Source organism: Salvelinus fontinalis, chromosome 33 (genome assembly GCF_029448725.1).
Source record: "Salvelinus fontinalis isolate EN_2023a chromosome 33, ASM2944872v1, whole genome shotgun sequence".
NCBI lineage: Eukaryota > Metazoa > Chordata > Actinopteri > Salmoniformes > Salmonidae > Salvelinus > Salvelinus fontinalis.
Window position 1 is genome coordinate 6,792,372 of NC_074697.1, and position 17,998 is coordinate 6,810,369.

Consider the following 17,998-nt stretch of genomic DNA (forward strand, 5'->3'; position numbering starts at 1 on the left):
GTGAAAGTTAAATATTTTAAAAAAATATTTTTTTTGAATTTCGCGGCACTGGTTTTTCAGTGGGGGGGGGGGGGGGGGGGCCGCTAGCGCCACGCTGATCCTAGACAGGTTAAATGTATTTGGCTAAAGTGTATGTAAACTTTCAACTTCAACTGAATATATATAATACGAAGGGGTCATTGCTGCCGGCTCACCTGACAGGTACTCGCGGTACCTTCTGTCAGCCAGAAGGAAATGCAATTGCTGCTCTTTGTTCCGCCTTCAGGGCAATCCACACCTAACTGGGACAGAGTTGAGTGGGACTTCACAACTAACTGGGACAGAGCTGAGTGGGACTTCACACTTAACTGGGACAGAGCTGAGAGGGATTTCATCAGGTTCCCAAGTGGGCACCCCCTTCACCGGTGCTTCACCGTAAGCCCATTACATCTCTTGTATGGTCGACATCAGAACCAGTATCCTTGAACTACCCCCTTGATCCGCTACTCAACTCAGCCCTGCTTTCCTTCTGCCTGCTTGGCTCTGCCACTGCTCATTCCTCTTTAGCCAGATCCTACAGGATTCCACTTCTGCCTGCTTGCTGACGACAGCCAACAGCTTGTTCCTTGCAACTCATTCAATGCCGAGCAGCCCAACGGCTCTCCTGAGTGATTGACCAGCAAAGACCCTGCATCAAGGATGAGGGACTGGTATTTTCTGAGCTTCCACTCATAAGCCTCCTCTATCCAGTCCTTCCAGGGTACTGTGAGCTCACTGTGGACCACCTGCTTGGTGCCTCTAGACAAAGGTTTCCCAAACTCGGTCCTGGGTTTTGTCTTTGCTTATTCAAATAACCAACTAATCATCAAGCTATGGTTATTTGAATCAGCTGTGTAGAGTTAGGATAAAACCAAAATGTGCAGGGGGGGTCCCAGGACCGAGTTTGGAAAACCCTTCTCTAAACCAGTCTTGTGCCCATCTCCTCTGGGAATCTGAGATTCTTCTTGAGGTCTTCCTGCATCTCCCGGTTGTCTGCTTTGGCAAGGATCCCTTTTGTCCTTGTTCCCTTTTCTGCGCTCTCTCCTGACCTGAGGAAGTGGATGAAACATGGGCCCTGGGTGAGTTGTTTCATCTTTCTCCTTGCTTTCTCCAGTCCCACGGGCTGTTCAGTCCGTATTTGGTCATGTCACCATCTGATTTTCCATCGGTCAGACAGGAAGAGACCACATGCTCTAGTCTGGGTGGTCTGACCTGATTGGCAGGAAGAGACCACATGCTCTAGTCTGGGTGGTCATACCTGATTGGCAGGAAGAGACCACCTGCTCCAGTCTGGCTGGTCAGACCTGATTGGTAGGAAGAGACCACCTGCTCCAGTCTGGCTGGTCAGACCTGATTGGCAGGAAGAGACGACCTGCTCCACAGATGTGTTGCCAGGTGATTGCCCTCTCTTGCAAGTTGTCCCAGCATTATCAGCTGCCCTGTTTTTGTCATGGCTACGGTTCTGACATATGGGATTTCTTCGTCAGCCTTTCAGATCTTCCTATTCACTAATGCCACAGCATTCTGTTGGGTCTGGATTATTGTGCATCCCTGACACAGCCTACCTTTGGTTTACAGACCCAACAATGTCAGCGTGTTGCAGCCTCTTCTCCGCCTCACTGAGCGCTCTGCTGGCTTATCACTTGTGACTTGTTCTGACCTCTATCTCAGCCTGGCGAATCCACTCATCCTTGCAGTCCCCCAGCATCATGGCTTGACCTGCTTTTGTTTCCTTGTAGCCCTCTACCTCAGGTGTAACTGACAGCTGCAGCTTGCTGTCTGTGCTGTACAGGCCGACGGAGCAGAAGGTTCTTGGGACCGCCAGCCATCTCCTGAGGAAGTTGTTAATTTTCCTCTCTAGTGCATCCACTGTTGAAAGAGGAATAGTACCTCATAGACATGCAGTGGCCAGAAGAGTCTGGGAAGTACCCCGTGTTGGGAGCCTCACCACGCCTTAGACATGTTGGAAACAGCATCACCGGCACACTCTCTATGTATGCACGCATAACTTGAAGTGGCATGGCTTTGGATAAAAGTCTGCTAAATGTCGTATATGATATATTCGATTTATATGACATGGTACCTGGACACCATTTTTGGACGAGCACCTTTCCCTCCTGTCTTTGATTTTAAAGACTCTCCTGTTTAACAAGTCCCATACCAGTGTTAGGCCCACACTGTTGAGTAGAAATAGAGGAGTGTGGCTTTACTTAACATAGTAGTTACAAATTCTATTATTCCGTGAGATAAGCCTGTTAGCTATCTAACTACCTGTGGTTTTGAGAGAGAGTAAACAGTGAACAGGCTGGTGATCGAGCAGATATCCCGCTTTGAAGGCGTGGTGTTTGTGTGTGTGTCTGATATACCTGTAGTTCCCTGATAATAGTGTGTGCGCCCCTGTCGTGTTCGTGCTTGCCTCTGATATTGTTCACTGATAGCTTGGAGTTAACCACTTGACATTTGGAAATGTTTTCATTAAGACGGCCAGCTATCAAAGACAGTTATGATGACAGGGCTTTACACATTATCACAGTAAACACTGGCTGCCTCAGATCCCTGACACTCTGATCCTTATGGCTGCTACAAGAGCACACACAAACGCACACACACACACACACACACACACACACACACACACACACACACCACACAAAAACACACACACACTCAAAGGCACACACAGACACAGACACACACCACACACAGAAGGAGAAAGAAACTGGCTGGACAGAAAGAGATTGACTGGACAGAAAGAGACTGGATGGACAGAAAGAGACTGGCTGGACAGAAAGAGACTGGCTGGACAGAAAGAGACTGGCTGGACAGAAAGAGACTGGCTGGACAGAAAGAGATTGGCTGGACAGAAAGAGACTGGATGGACAGAAAGAGACTGGCTGGACAGAAAGAGACTGGCTGGACAGAAAGAGACTGGCTGGACAGAAAGAGACTGGCTGGACAGAAAGAGACTGGATGGACAGAAAGAGACTGGATGGACAGAAAGAGACTGGCTGGACAGAAAGAGATTGGCTGGACAGAAAGAGACTGGCTGGACAGAAAGAGACTGGCTGGACAGAAAGAGATTGGCTGGACAGAAAGAGACTGGATGGACAGAAAGAGACTGGCTGGACAGAAAGAGACTGGATGGACAGAAAGAGACTGGCTGGACAGAAAGAGACTGGATGGACAGAAAGAGACTGGATGGACAGAAAGAGACTGGCTGGACAGAAAGAGACTGGCTGGACAGAAAGAGACTGACTGGACAGAAAGAGATTGGCTTTACAGAAAGAGACTGGCTGGCCAGAAAGAGACTGGCTGGCCAGAAAGAGACTGACTGGACAGAAAGAGACTGACTGGACAGAAAGAGACTGACTGGACAGAAAGAGACTGACTGGACAGAAAGAGACTGACTGGACAGAAAGAGACTGACTGGACAGAAAGAGACTGACTGGACAGAAAGAGACTTGCTGGACAGAAAGAGATTGGCTGGACAGAAAGAGACTGGCTGGACAGAAAGAGACTGGCTGGACAGAAAGAGACTGGCTGGACAGAAAGAGACTGGCTGGACAGAAAGAGACTGGCTGGACAGAAAGAGACTGGCTGGACAGAAAGAGACTGGATGGACAGAAAGAGACTGGCTGGACAGAAAGAGACTGGATGGACAGAAAGAGACTGGATGGACAGAAAGAGACTGGATGGACAGAAAGAGACTGGATGGACAGAAAGAGATTGGCTGGACAGAAAGAGATTGGCTGGACAGAAAGAGATTGGCTTTACAGAAAGAGACTGGCTGGACAGAAAGAGACTGGCTGGACAGAAAGAGAAAAAGAAAGGCAAGACAAAAGACAGAATAGGAAAAGGAATGAAGAGCAGAGAATGAGTGGGAGTGGAGAAAAAGAAACGAGAGAGAGAGCGAGAGAGCGAGAGAGCAAGAGAGAGAGGGAGTTTGAGTCACTGCTAACAATATTGATTTTTTGGGACTCCAACTGTCTATCTTCCTCAACTCACTGTCCCTACCTGTTACTCTCATTGCCACAAGAATCATGTGTGTGTGTGTGTGTGTGTGTGTGTGTGTGTGTGTGTGTGTGTGTGTGTGTGTGTGTGTGTGTGTGTGTGTGTGTGTGTGTGTGTGTGTGTGTGTGTTATTCAAATTAAATTAAATCAAATTGTATTGGTAACATACACATGGTTAGCAGATGTTATTGCGAGTGTAGCGAAATGCTTTTGCTTCAAGTTCTGTAACATCTAACAAGTACTATTTAACAATTTCACAACAACTACCTAATACACACAAATCCAAGTAGAGGAATGGAGTAAGAATGTATACATATAAATATATGGATTAGCAATAACAGAGCGGCATAGGCAAGATGCAATAGATTATATAAAATACAGCATAAACATATGAGATGAGTATTGCAATATAAGTAAACATTATTAAAGTGGCATTGTTAACGTGACTAGTGATCCATTTATTCAATTGGCCAAGTCTGCATGAAGGCAGCTGACTCTCTGTGTTAGTTTTGGCTGTTTAACCTGTTTGGGGTGCAAGCCCGACCTCGGACCGAAAATGACACCCCTGCAGAGCGCGAAATTCAAAATCTATTTTTTAAAAATATTTAACTTTTACACATTAACAAGTCCAATACAGCATTTGAAAGATAAACATCTTGTCAATCCAGCCAACATGTCCGATTTTTTAAATGTTTTACAGAGAAAACACCACATATATTTATGTTAGCTCACCACCAAATACAAAAGTGGACAGACACGTATGAATTATGATTATGAAGTATGAATTATGATTGAAGTAGCATGCACAACCAACCGAAATAAACTAAAACCAACCTAAAGAGCCCAGAAAAAACGACCTCAGATGACAGTCATATAACATGTTACACAATAAATCTATGTTTTGTTCATAAAAAGTGCATATTTTAGCTATAAATCAGTTTTACATTGATGCTACCCAAAAATGCTAATACATAGCTACAGTCTGAATCCAGCCGGGAGTAGCCAGAGAAAATACATACACCAACGTCGGCTACTAATTACACCTCATAAAACATTTCAGAAAAACATATGGTGGATAACTAATGAAAGACAGATATCTTGTGAATACAGACAACATTTCCGATTTTTGAAGTGTTTTACAGCGAAAACACAATATATCGTTATATTAGCTAACATCATAAGCTAGCATAAGGCAGCATTGATTCTAGTCAAGCGCTAGCCTAGCATAGTTAGCAGAGTTAGCATTCAACAGTTCGACATATATATGAAAAAGCATCCCAAATTGGGTCTTATCTTTCTTGGTACTCCATCAGAATGTTGTAACGGGGTCCAATGTCCAGTAGAGTCTTTAGTTGGGTTCCAGAACGAATGATTTCCCTCTTTGGTTAGCTAGCACGGTAGCATTGCTGCGCCAGAAAGCGTTTCTTCAAAAAATTCTTCCGTCGTTTCACATCTAAAGTCCAGAATAAATTGCAATAATATAATTAAAGTATATTGAAAAAACACACTTTAGGATGATTTTGTGACATGTAGCAAATAATATCGTAGTCAGGCATCATATTCAACGTTAACTACCTTGTTCCAGAAGCCGAGATCAAATTATCCTTCGCGCCCGGATTTTTATTTTAACTGCGCAGGTCTCACAAGAAGTTCTGTTATTCAGTCCAGGGAAGAGATATTTGACTCCTTTCAATTCTCACTTCCGCATTACAGTCTGGCGAACGCCTCTGACGTGTCCCTATGGTCATAAGTCAAATGGCCTTTTATAGAGAAGGTCTTAAAGAGACACATCGCATTTTGGGAAACTCAATTCGGCTGGGAAAATGGCTGTAAAAATATTTCTGTTCGACTTAGAGAAACAATTCAAACCTTTTTAGAAACTACAGACTGTTATCTATCCAACAGTAGTAAATATATGCATATTGGAAAATAAAAAGTTTCTTAGGAGGCCGTTTGAAAATGTGCACACATTTTCCAGTTTTTTCAATATTCAGCGTGCAGCCCAAACAGGTTAAACTCAGTTTTTCACAATTCTTAACATTTAATCCTAATACAAATTCCCTGTATTAGGTCAGTTAGGATCACCAATTTATTTTACGAATGTGAAATGTCAGAATAATAGTAGAGAGATTGATTTATTTCAGCTTTTATTTATTTCATCACATTTCCAGTGAGTCAGAAGTTTTCATTGTTTAATAACAAACGTTTTGGGTAGCCTTCCACAAGCTTCCCACAATAAGTTGGGTGAATTTTGGTCCATTCAGAACTGGTGTAACAGAACTAGTGTAACTGAGTCATGTTTGTAGACCTCCTTGCTTACACATGCTTTTTCAGCTATGCCCACCTATTTTCTGTAGGCTTGAGGTCAGGGCTGTTGATGGCCAATGCAATACCTTACTTTGTTGTACTTAAGCCATTTTGCTACAATTTTGGAAGTATGCTTGGGGTCATTGTCCATTTGGAAGACCCATTTGCGATCAAGCTTTAACTTCCTGACTGATGTCTTGAGATGTTGCTTCAATATATCCACATATTTGTCCGTCCTCATGATGCCATCTATTTTGTGAAGTGCACCAGTCCCTCCTGCAGCAAAGCACCCTTGCAACATGATACTGCAACCCCCGTGCTTCACGGTCGGGATGGTGTTCTTGGGCTTGCAAGCCTCCCCCTTTTTCTTCCAAACATAACGAAGGTCATTATGGCCAAACAGTTCTATTTTTGTTTCATCAGACCAGAGGACAATTCTCCAAAAAGTATGATTTTTGTCCCCATGTGCAGTTGTAAACCGTAGTATGTCTTTTTTATGGCTGTTTTGGAGCGTTGGCTTCTTCCTTGCCCAGCGTCCTTTCAGGTTATGACGATATAGGATTTGTTTTACTGTGGATATAGATAATTTTGTACCTGTTTCCTCCAGCATCTTCATAAGGTCCTTTACTGTTGTTCTGTGATTGATTTGCACTTTTCGCTCCATAGTACGTTCATCACTAAGGGACAGAATGCATCTCCTTCCTGAGCGGTACAACGGTTGCGTGGTCCCATGGTGTTTATATTTGCGTACTATTGTTTTTACAGATGAATGTGGTACCTTCAGGCATTTGGAAATTGCTCCCAAGGGTGAACCAGACTTGTGGAGGTCTACATTTTTTTACTGAGGTCATGGCTGATTTCTTTTGATTTTCCTATGATGTCAAGCAAAAAGGCACTGAGTTTGAAGGTAAGCCTTGAAATACATCCACAGGTACACCTCCAATTGACTCAAATGATGTCAATTAGCCTATCAGAAGCTTCAAAAGCCATACTTAGTGTATGTAAACTTCTGACCCACTGAAATTGTGATACAGTGAATGATAAGTGAAATAATCTGTCTGTCAACAATTGTTGAAAAAATTACTTGTGTCATGCACAAAGTAGATGTTCTAAACGACTTGCCAAAACTATAGTTTGTTAACAAGAAATTTGTGGAGTGGTTGAAAAACGAGTTTTAATGACTCCATCCTAAGTGTATGTAAACTTCCGTCATCAAATGTATATATACGTGTATACATATAAACTCAGCGAAAAAAGAAATGTCCTCTCACAATCAACTGTGTTTATTTTCAGCAAACTTAACATGTGTAAATATTTCTATGAACATAACAAGATTCAACAACTGAGACATAAACTGAACAAGTTTTACAGATATGTGACTAACATAAATTGAATAATGTGTATCTCAACAAAGGGGGGGTCAAAATCAAAAGTAACAGTCAGTATCTGTTGTGGCCACCAGCTGCATTAAGTACTGCAGTGCATCTCCTCCTCATGGACTGCACCAGATTTGCCAGTTCTTGCTGTGAGATGTTACCCCACTCTTCCACCAAGGCACCTGCAAGTTCCTGGACATTTCCCGGAGGGAATGGCCCTAGCCCTCACCCTCCGATTCAACAGGTCCCAGATATGCTCAATGGGATTGAGATCCATGGTCTTCGCTGGACATGGCAAAACACTGACATTACTGTCTTGCAGGAAATCACGCACAGAACGAGCAGTATGGCTGGTGGCATTGTCATGTTGGAAGGTCATGTCCGGATGAGCCTGCAGGAAGGGTACCACATGAGGGAGGAGGATGTCTTCCCTGTAACGCACAGTGTTGAGATTGCTTGCAATGACAACAAGCTCAGTCCGATGATGCTGTGACACACCGCCCCAGACGATGACGGACCCTCCAACTCCAAATCAATCCCGTTCCAGAGTACAGGCCTTAGAGTAACGCTCATTCTTTCAACGATAAACGCGAATCCGACCATCACCCCTAGTGAGACAAAACCGCGACTCATCAGTGAAGAGGACTTTTCGCCAGTCCTGTCTGATCCAGCAATGGTGGGTTTGCGCCCATAGGTGACGTTGTTGCCGGTGATGTCTGGTGAGGATTTGCCTTACAACAGGCCTACAAGCCCTCAGTCCAGCCTCTCTCAGCCTATTGCGGACAGTCTGAGTACTGATGGAGCGATTTTGTGTTCCAGGTGTAACTCGGATATTTGTTGTTGCCATCCTGTACCTGTCTCACAGGTGTGATGTTCGATGTACTGATCCTGTGCAGAGGTTGTTACATGTGGTCTGCCACTGCGAGGATGATCAGCTGTCCGTCCTGTCTCGCTGTCTTAGGCGTCTCACAGTACGGACATTGCAATTTATTTGCCCTGGCCGCATCTGCAGTCCTAATGCCTCCTTAAAGCATGCATAAGGCACATTCACGCAAATGAGCAGGGACCCTGGGCATCTTTCTTTTGGTGTTTTTCAGAGTCAGTAGAAAGACCTCTTTGGTGTCCTAAGTTTTCATAACTGTGACATTAATTGCCTACCGTCCGTAAGCTGTTAGTGTCTTAACGACTGTTCCACTGGTACATGTTCAATAATTGTTTACGATTCATTGAACAAGCATGGGAAACAGTGTTTAACCTGTTGGGGATGGGGGCGCTGTTTAGACTATTTATGCTAATTTGGCTAATTTTTTAAACGGCTTCCCACAAAATCCTTGATCGTACAATATGCATATTATTATTATTATTGGATAGAAAACAGTCTATAGTTTCTATAGGAGTTGAAATGTTGTCTCTAAGTGGAACAGAGCCCATTCTACAGCAATTTCCCTGACATGGATTCAGATTTCAGAAATGTTGGCCACTGTTCTGAAGTCAGTTAAAACGGTACTGATAGTGCTATGACTGTACGGACACTTCTTACGTCTTCCCCTGGATGCCTTTACGTGATGACGATTCCAATGGGGTCGATTGCGCGTTCACAGGCCCTACAAATGAAAAAACCCTGAAGCTAGTCATTCTTTTGGAGCTGCGTCATGAGCCTAGAGGACACCGGCGCGCACCTGTTCCAAGCGTTAGTTTAGCCTGTTATATTTCTCCGGTCATCTTTTCACTCGTTATAGGAGTTAAAAACATCATAAGGTAGTTAATTTAAAGCGTTTTATAGCAATTTATATCCGTTTAGTGCGATTTTGGGACATTTATTTCTTTAACGCTGTGAATAGGTGGGCACGCTTTCAGTTCATCCCGAACGCAGTTGGCATTTTCACATGGCAAGAGGACAGCTTTCCACCAAAAGACGATTCCTCCCAAGAAAGGATCCTTTGCCCAAGATACTGATGGAAGAACAGCTCAAGGTAGGACATTTTTATTATGATAAATCGTGTTTCTGTCGAAACATTTTAGTGGCTTAGGACGCCATGTTTTTTGACGTAGCTTCGCTTGGCGCAAACTGTATTGAAAAGTAAGGATAAATGAAAAAATGTAATAACGCAATTGTATTAAGAATTAAATTGTCTATCAATCCCTGTCCACCCTATATTTTTTAGTCACGTTTATGAGTATTTATGTATAAGAGTAGATCACTGTCTAAGTGGCGCAAGGACTTTTTCTTTACCAGCTTGTCTACATTTCACATTGTCTAACCATGATTTTGGTGGCTAAATATAAACATTTTCGATCAAACTGTATATGCATGTTGTAATGTGATGTTACAGGAGTGTCATCGGAAGAATTCTGAGAAGGTTAGTGAAAAAATTAATATCTTTTGGCGATGTTGACTTTTATCGCTCACTTTGGCTAGAATCAATGCTGGGCTGCTAATTGCTATGTGCTAAGCTAATATAACGATTTATTGTGTTTTCGCTGTAAGACACTTAGAAAATCTGAAATATTGTCTGTATTCACAGGATCTGTGTCTTTCGATTCGTGTATGCTGTGTATTTTTACGAAATGTTTGATGATTAGTAAGTAGGTAAACACGTTGCTCTAAGTAGTTTTTCTATTCCATTTGTGACGGTGGGTGCAATTGTAACCAATGCCATCTACCTGAAATATCCACTTTTTTCTAACAAAACCTATCCCATACCATAAATATGTTATCAGACTGTCATCTGATGAGTTTTTTTGTTGGTTAGGGGCTATAAATATCTTAGTTTAGTCGAATTGGTGATGGCTACTGGTGTTGGTGGACAAATAAAAGATGGTGGATTATGCTAATGTGTTTTTAGGTAATAGATGTACATCTTTACATATTGTGTCTTCCCTGTAAAACATTTTAAAAATCGGAAATGTTGACTGGATTCACAAGATCTGTGTCTTTCATTAGCTGTATTGGACTTTAATGTGTGAAAGTTAAATATTTAAAAAAAATATTTTTTTTGAATTTCGCGGCACTGGTTTTTCAGTGGGGGGGGGGGGGTGTGCCGCTAGCGCCACGCTGATCCTAGACAGGTTAAACCCATTACAATGAAGATCTGTGAAGTTATTTTTTTGAATTATCTTTTAAAGACGGGGTCCTGATAAAGGGCTGTTACTGTTTTTGCTGAGTTTATATACTGTAAATACATTACATGACCGAAAATATGTGGACACCTGTTCATCGAACATCTAATTTCAAAATCATGGGCATCAATATGGAGTTGGTCCCCACTTTGCTGCTATAACAAACTCCACTCTTCTGGGAAGGCTTTCCACTAGATGTTGGAAGATTGCCGTGGGGACTTGCTTCCATTCAGCCACAAGAGCAATAGTGAGGTCAGTCACTGATGTTGGGTGATTAGGCCTGGTTCGCAATCAATGTTCAAATTCATGCCAAAGGTGTTCGATGGGGTTGATGTCAGGGCTCTGTGCAGGCCAGTCAAGTTCTTCCACAATGATCTCGACAAACCATTTCTGTATGGACTTCGCTTTGTGCATGGGGGGGGGGCATTGTCATGCTAAAACAGGAAAGGGCCATCCCCAAACTTTTACCACAATTGACCGGGGCATCTCTAGCAGTGTAGAAATTTGACAAACTGACTTGTTGGAATGGTGGCATCCTAAGACGTTGCCACGATGAAAGTCACTGAGTTTGGAGCTGGGAATATGCTGGGCAGGCCACGTGCTAGCTGTCACTCAAATGTGAGGGGCTTTTAAGAAAAAAGTTGCTTTGAAACTCTGGATTCAGTGGCTACTTTAGGTAAAACAGTAATTATGCTCATAGATAATACATGTTTGTATAATACATTGACACATCCAGTCCAAAGTGGGAGTAAAAAAAAAAAAAATCTTAGTCTCCAAACTACCGGAGCATGGGCCTCACAAGTCCTCAACTGGCAGCTTCATTAAATAGTACCCGCAAAACACCAGTCTCAACGTCAACAGTGAAGAGGCGACTCCGGGATGCTGGCCTTCTAGGCAGAGTTGCAAAGAAAAAGCCATATCTCAGACTGGCCAATTAAAAGAAAAGATTAACATGGGCAAAATAACACAGACGCTGGACAGAGGAAGATTCGAAAAAAAGTGTTATGGACACACAAATCCAAGTTTGAGGTGTTCGGATCACAAAGAAGAGCATTCGTGAGACGCAGAAAAAATGAAAAGATGCTGGAGGAGTGCTTGACGCCATCTGTTAAGCATGGTGGAGGCAATGCGATGGTCTGGGTGTGCTTTGCTGGTGGTAAAGTGTGAGATTTGTACAGGGAAAAGGGATCTTGAAGAGGGAACGCTATGAATCCATTTTCCCACGCCATGCTATACCCTGTGGACGGCGCTTAATTGGATCCAATTTCCTCCTACAATGTCACAGCTACAGTCATCCATGTCAGGCCTAATACACCGAACACAGCTACAGACAACCATGCCAGGCCTAATACACTGAACACAGCTACAGACAACCATGTCAGGCCTAATACACCGAACACAGCTACAGACAACCATGCCAGGCCTAATACACCGAACACAGCTACAGACAACCATGCCAGGCCTAATACACTGAACACAGCTACAGACAACCATGTCAGGCCTAATACACTGAACACAGCTACAGACAACCATATCAGGCCTAATACACCGAACACAGCTACAGACAACCATGCCAGGCCTAATACACTGAACACAGCTACAGACAACCATGCCAGGCCTAACACACTGAACACAGCTACAGACAACCATGCCAGAACTAATACACTGAACACAGCTACAGACAACCATATCAGGCCTAACACACTGAACACAGCTACAGACATCCATATCAGGCCTAATACACTGAACACAGCTACGGACAACCGTGTCAGGACTAATACACCGAACAGAGCTTGACGTACATCCTCTCCGCATGCCTGTGTCTGACACAGAACAGTGTGCATCATCATAAACACTATCTACACCGGCTACATTAATTTAATTTAAACTGTAATCCCACCTTTTGCATGCAGAGAGGAGACCATGTTCAAGCCACTGGTCCATGTAGTGATTAATCACATGCTTCACACACACACACACACACACACACACACACGTTTGCACACACAAATAGATTAATCATATACACACACTGTGACGTTGAGAGAAGCGGTGCAGGCCTCCAACACAACATGGACAATTGGAGGGGAGAGAGGGGGGGGGGGGGCGTGGGAGGAGAAAGAGGATGTGGAGGAGAAGGGTTCAATACTGTCTTTTCTCCATGTAGAGGTGTTGAGATCCCCATGGAGTGTAATGATAGGGGTTCATGTGCACCCCCACACAGAATGAACTCAAGGTCACACACCCAGAATGAACTCAAGGTCACACACCCAGAATGAACTCAAGGTCACACACCCAGATTGAACTCAAGGTCACACACCCAGAATGATCTCAAGGTCACACACCCAGAATGAACTCAAGGTCACACACCCAGAATGAACTCAAGGTCACACACCCAGAATGAACTCAAGGTCACACACCCAGAATGATCTCAAGGTCACACACCCAGAATGAACTCAAGGTCACACACCCAGAATGAACTCAAGGTCACACACCCAGAATGAACTCAAGGTCACACACCCAGAATGAACTCAAGGTCACACACCCAGAATGAACTCAAGGTCACACACCCAGAATGAACTCAAGGTCACACACCCAGAATGAACTCAAGGTCACACACCCTGCCGCTCTTCATCTTCTTTTCAAGGCGTTCCTTCTTACAGGCCTGTTTACTGAACATACATTTTCTCTCCTTTGCTCTGCCTCATATTTGTACTGTATAGACCTCCAACACATTTTCTCTCCTTTGCTCTGCCTCATACTTGTACTGTATAGGCCTCCAACACATTTTCTCTCCTTTGCTCTGCCTCATATTTGTACTCTATAGGGCTCCAATTCATTTTTCTCTCCTTTGCTCTGCCTCATATTTGTACTCTATAGGGCTCCAATTCATTTTTCTCTCCTTTGCTCTGCCTCATATTTGTACTCTATAGGGCTCCAATTCATTTTTCTCTCCTTTGCTCTGCCTCATATTTGTACTGTATAGGCCTCCAACACATTTTTCTTCATCTCTTTTTTATTCTAATTTTCTCTTTCTTTCTTTCTGTGTGTATCCCTCTCTCCCTCATATTCTTTATTTTGTTCTGCTCGACTGTGTGTGGTTGTCCCTAGTGATCATAACTGACTTTGTTTGTTGCCTCTCCATCTCCCACTCCCTCTCCTTCCCCCTCCCCTTCTCCCTCTCCCTCTCCCACCCCCTCTCCCCCTCCCACCCCCTCTCCCTCTCTCCCCCCCTCTCCCTCTCTCCCCCCCTCTCCCTCTCCCTCTCCCTCTCTCTCCATGAAATCCTTTCTCTCCTTCCTCTCCTTTGAGTGATATCAAAGCTAGCACAGAGACAGGGTTCAAGTGTGATTTGTTTTCATTGAGATGATTGGAAACAATTTGCGCCTGGTACTCATTACAGAAGTCTTGGATCTCCAGGATGAAAACAGCTGTACAGTGTTACACATATTGACAATTGACTATAAACAATGACGACAGCAATAGACACATACACAGTATATCACAGGAGGTTGGTGGTACTGTGCCGGAATGAGTGTATAGGGTATCAAATACACCAAACACATGGTTTCCATGGTTTCCAGGTGTGTGATGCCATTCCATCTGCTCCAGTCCGGACATTATTATGAGCCGTTCTCAATAGCCTCCTGTGCCATATTTTCAAGAACATGTGGAAACCTCTTCAAATTAGTGGATTCAGCTATTTCGGCCACACCTGTTGCTAACTGGTATATACTGTATAACATCGAGCACACAGCCATACAATCTACATAGACAAACATTGGCAGTAGAATGGCCTTACTGAAGAGCTCAGTGACTTTCAACGTGGCACCGTCATAGGATGCCACCTTTCCAACAAGTTAAGTTTGTAAAATGTATGCCCTGCTAGTGCTGCCCCGGTAAACTAGAGTTGCTGTTGTGAAGTGGAAACGTCTAGGAGCAACAACGACTCAGCATCAAAGTGGTAGGCCACACAAGCTCATAAGCTAACATTGGACACTCTAGTGTTTGGAGGACTAAATCACCTCGAGCTCAACATTTTAAATGGACTGGAAAGTTCTGTGACTAAAGACACCTTTCTAGCTAACCGACCACCAATTTATGTAAGTTAAGTTAGGTTTTAAGTGTTTTCAAAAAAGTGGCATCTATACACATTTTGTAGGACACGCTGCATATTGTAAAATTAGACTGCGTGACAGACCACACATAATTTAATATCCAACTTTTTACCTCTGAAATATAGCTAACGGATTTGCTAATGTTGCTAACTCGGTTACTAAATGTTGATATAACTGATAAGTAAGCAAAAAATGAAATAAATGGTTAGCGTTAGATAAGGCATATCACGAAAACAACTTAGTGTTGTCCAGCTGTACCATATCAACATTGGAGTCCTCTGATGGGGGGAGTTTTGCACAATCTGCAAAAATGTCTTTTGAACTTTGAACCATGCACTTTGACACCTGTCACCTGACAACAGCATCATAGACACAGTATTTAGTCATATGTTACGATCTATGCATCACTATTCAACTCCTTGGGACACACATTTTCATTACAGATAACATCATAGAAAAAAATGTGGTTACACCTTCAGTTGCTGTGAAAACTTTCATTGTCACTTTTTCAATGCCTTATTTCTGAAATGTAAATGTTTATACATATTCAGATTGAGTTATCTTTCTAAAATGTGTATAGTGTGCCAAGTTATTTACTGACATGTATTTCCCACCACAGCATGGAGAAAGTCAAGAGGAAGCAGTGGAGTGAGGTGGACATGTCCCATGCAGTGGAGGACTGCGGCGCAGGGATTGCTATCCGCCAAGCTGCCAAGGTTAGGCATATTTTGTTTTTTGGAGATTAACACGTATATGTACATTTTATTAAATATAATATATATTTATTCAATCCATCTTGTGTATTTCTTCCTTTGCTTTCCATGTGCATCTTTGCACCACAAACTCCAACAGTGTTTTAAATGTTTATGTCAATGCACATAACTGAAATTAAAGTTGTATTCATTTAAACTCATTTGTATTTTAGTATTAAACTGTTATCTAATTTCTCAAAACATTAAATTAATCTGTAAAACAAAGGATGAGACATTAGCTGGTTACAACACTGAATATGTTGGTGAATAACAGTTTTTTAAGAGTCCACAGGAGGGTGCATGCGGCTACACAATGAAAAGTTGACATGCGAGTCATTTTTTTACTGGAAGGCTAGCCAACTAGTCAACTAGTCAACTAGTCAACTAGCCAACAAGCCAACAAGTCAACTAGCCAACTAGCCAACTAGTCAACTAGTCAACTAGCCAACTAGCCAACTAGTCAACTAGCCAACTAGCCAACTAGCCAACTAGCCAACTATCTAGTAAACACTTCGGATATGAGGTTGGTTTCTCATTTTTGAACAAAATTAAAGAGATATATCTTGTAATTGAACAAAATAGTAAGGTGTCCGATAACTGAGGACCGCAGGCCGGTAATACGAAACATGTTGGTTTTTTTACTAAGCCGTTTATCAAAAAGCTGATAGTAGAATTTCCATTGAAATGTCAAACATGCTAATTGCTGATCTGTTAGCTAACATTTTTACAACACCAATAATCACAAAACATTTATGGCTAAATCACAAGATAACATTGTTGAAGGTAATATATTTCTTAAACGCTGTTGAATATGCCAATAATACGGGGTTCCACATTATATCCATGGTGATAGTTAACGGAATATGGCACTGTAGGGCCTCTACCAGTCTTTCTGTTAGTAGGTTAATAGATACCCCTACACAAGGTATAACAAAACACAACCAGGTTTTTCCCGTACCTCTATGGTCTTCCATATATACACTGAGTATACCAATCATTAGGAACAGCTTCATATTATTGAGTTTTTGCTCTCAGGACGACCACAATCTGTCGGGGCATGGACTCTACAAAGTGTCAAAAGCATTCCACAGGGATGCTAGCCTATGTTGACTCCTATGCTTCGTTGTGTGGTGGACGATTCTTGATATACACGGGAAACTGTGGAGCGTGAAAATCCAAGCAGCATTGACACAAACCGGTGACACATGCTACTATACCCCGTTCAAAGGCAAGTACATCATTTGTCTTGCCCATTCACTCTCTGAATGGTACACATACACAATCCATGTCTCAATTCTCTCTCAAAAACATATATATCCTTCATTAACCCGTCTCCTCCCCTTCGTCTACACTGATTGAAGAGGATTTAACAGGTGACATTAATAATGGGTCATAGCTTTTACCAGGATTCACCTGGTTAATCTGTCATAGAAATTCATAATGTTTTCTATTTTCCAGTGTATGAAATGGATGATTGTGTCAAAATATTTTTACCGCTAAAGTGGTTAAATTGATAGATATTGTGACTCACCCTTAACTCAAACAGTGCAGAATTCAATAACCCAATATTGAAAGTGCTCATATTGCAGAAATGTGGAATACAAATAGTCAATTGTCTGCCCTACGTACAGAAACAAACAACATTAGGATATATTAAACGCATTTTGGAAGTTTAGAGCAATAAACACTCGGAGGAAATATAAACGATTAATATTTATGATGAATATAAACTTCACTTTTTGGTAGCTGATCAACAGACAACTTTCCAAGTCTAATGTGCTCTCATTCTGTATGGTCCTGCCTGACAAACAAACAGTAACATGTTTTTGATTGTTGGCTATCGTAATCTACTCTAAGGAAAACACCCCCTAAAAACTCAAAAAGTACTGAATAATACCTGGCTGGAGGGGGCTGGGCCACATTAACTCATGTAACACAATATTACAAGCTCTGATATTGATAAAATGTGGAATACTTGAAGCTGAAGAGTAAGTTTCACAGTTCTCATGTGCTACATTCACCCTCTCAAACTTACTCAACATTGAGCTGAGAGCAACTGTATATCTGGATCACTAGGCACCGCTGTCAAGGAAGTCACGCTGGTGCTTAGCGAGTACCACTTCCTTCCAATGTGGCACATACCTGGCTCGAACACGGGACCTTTTCTTCACAAACACAATGACCGTCTTCCCTCAAAAACACAGGTCGCGCCACCCAAAAGATAGCTATTGAGTGGTGCAAACATGGACACTTAACAACCTATAATTTTGGCAAGTCGGTCAGGACATCTACTTTC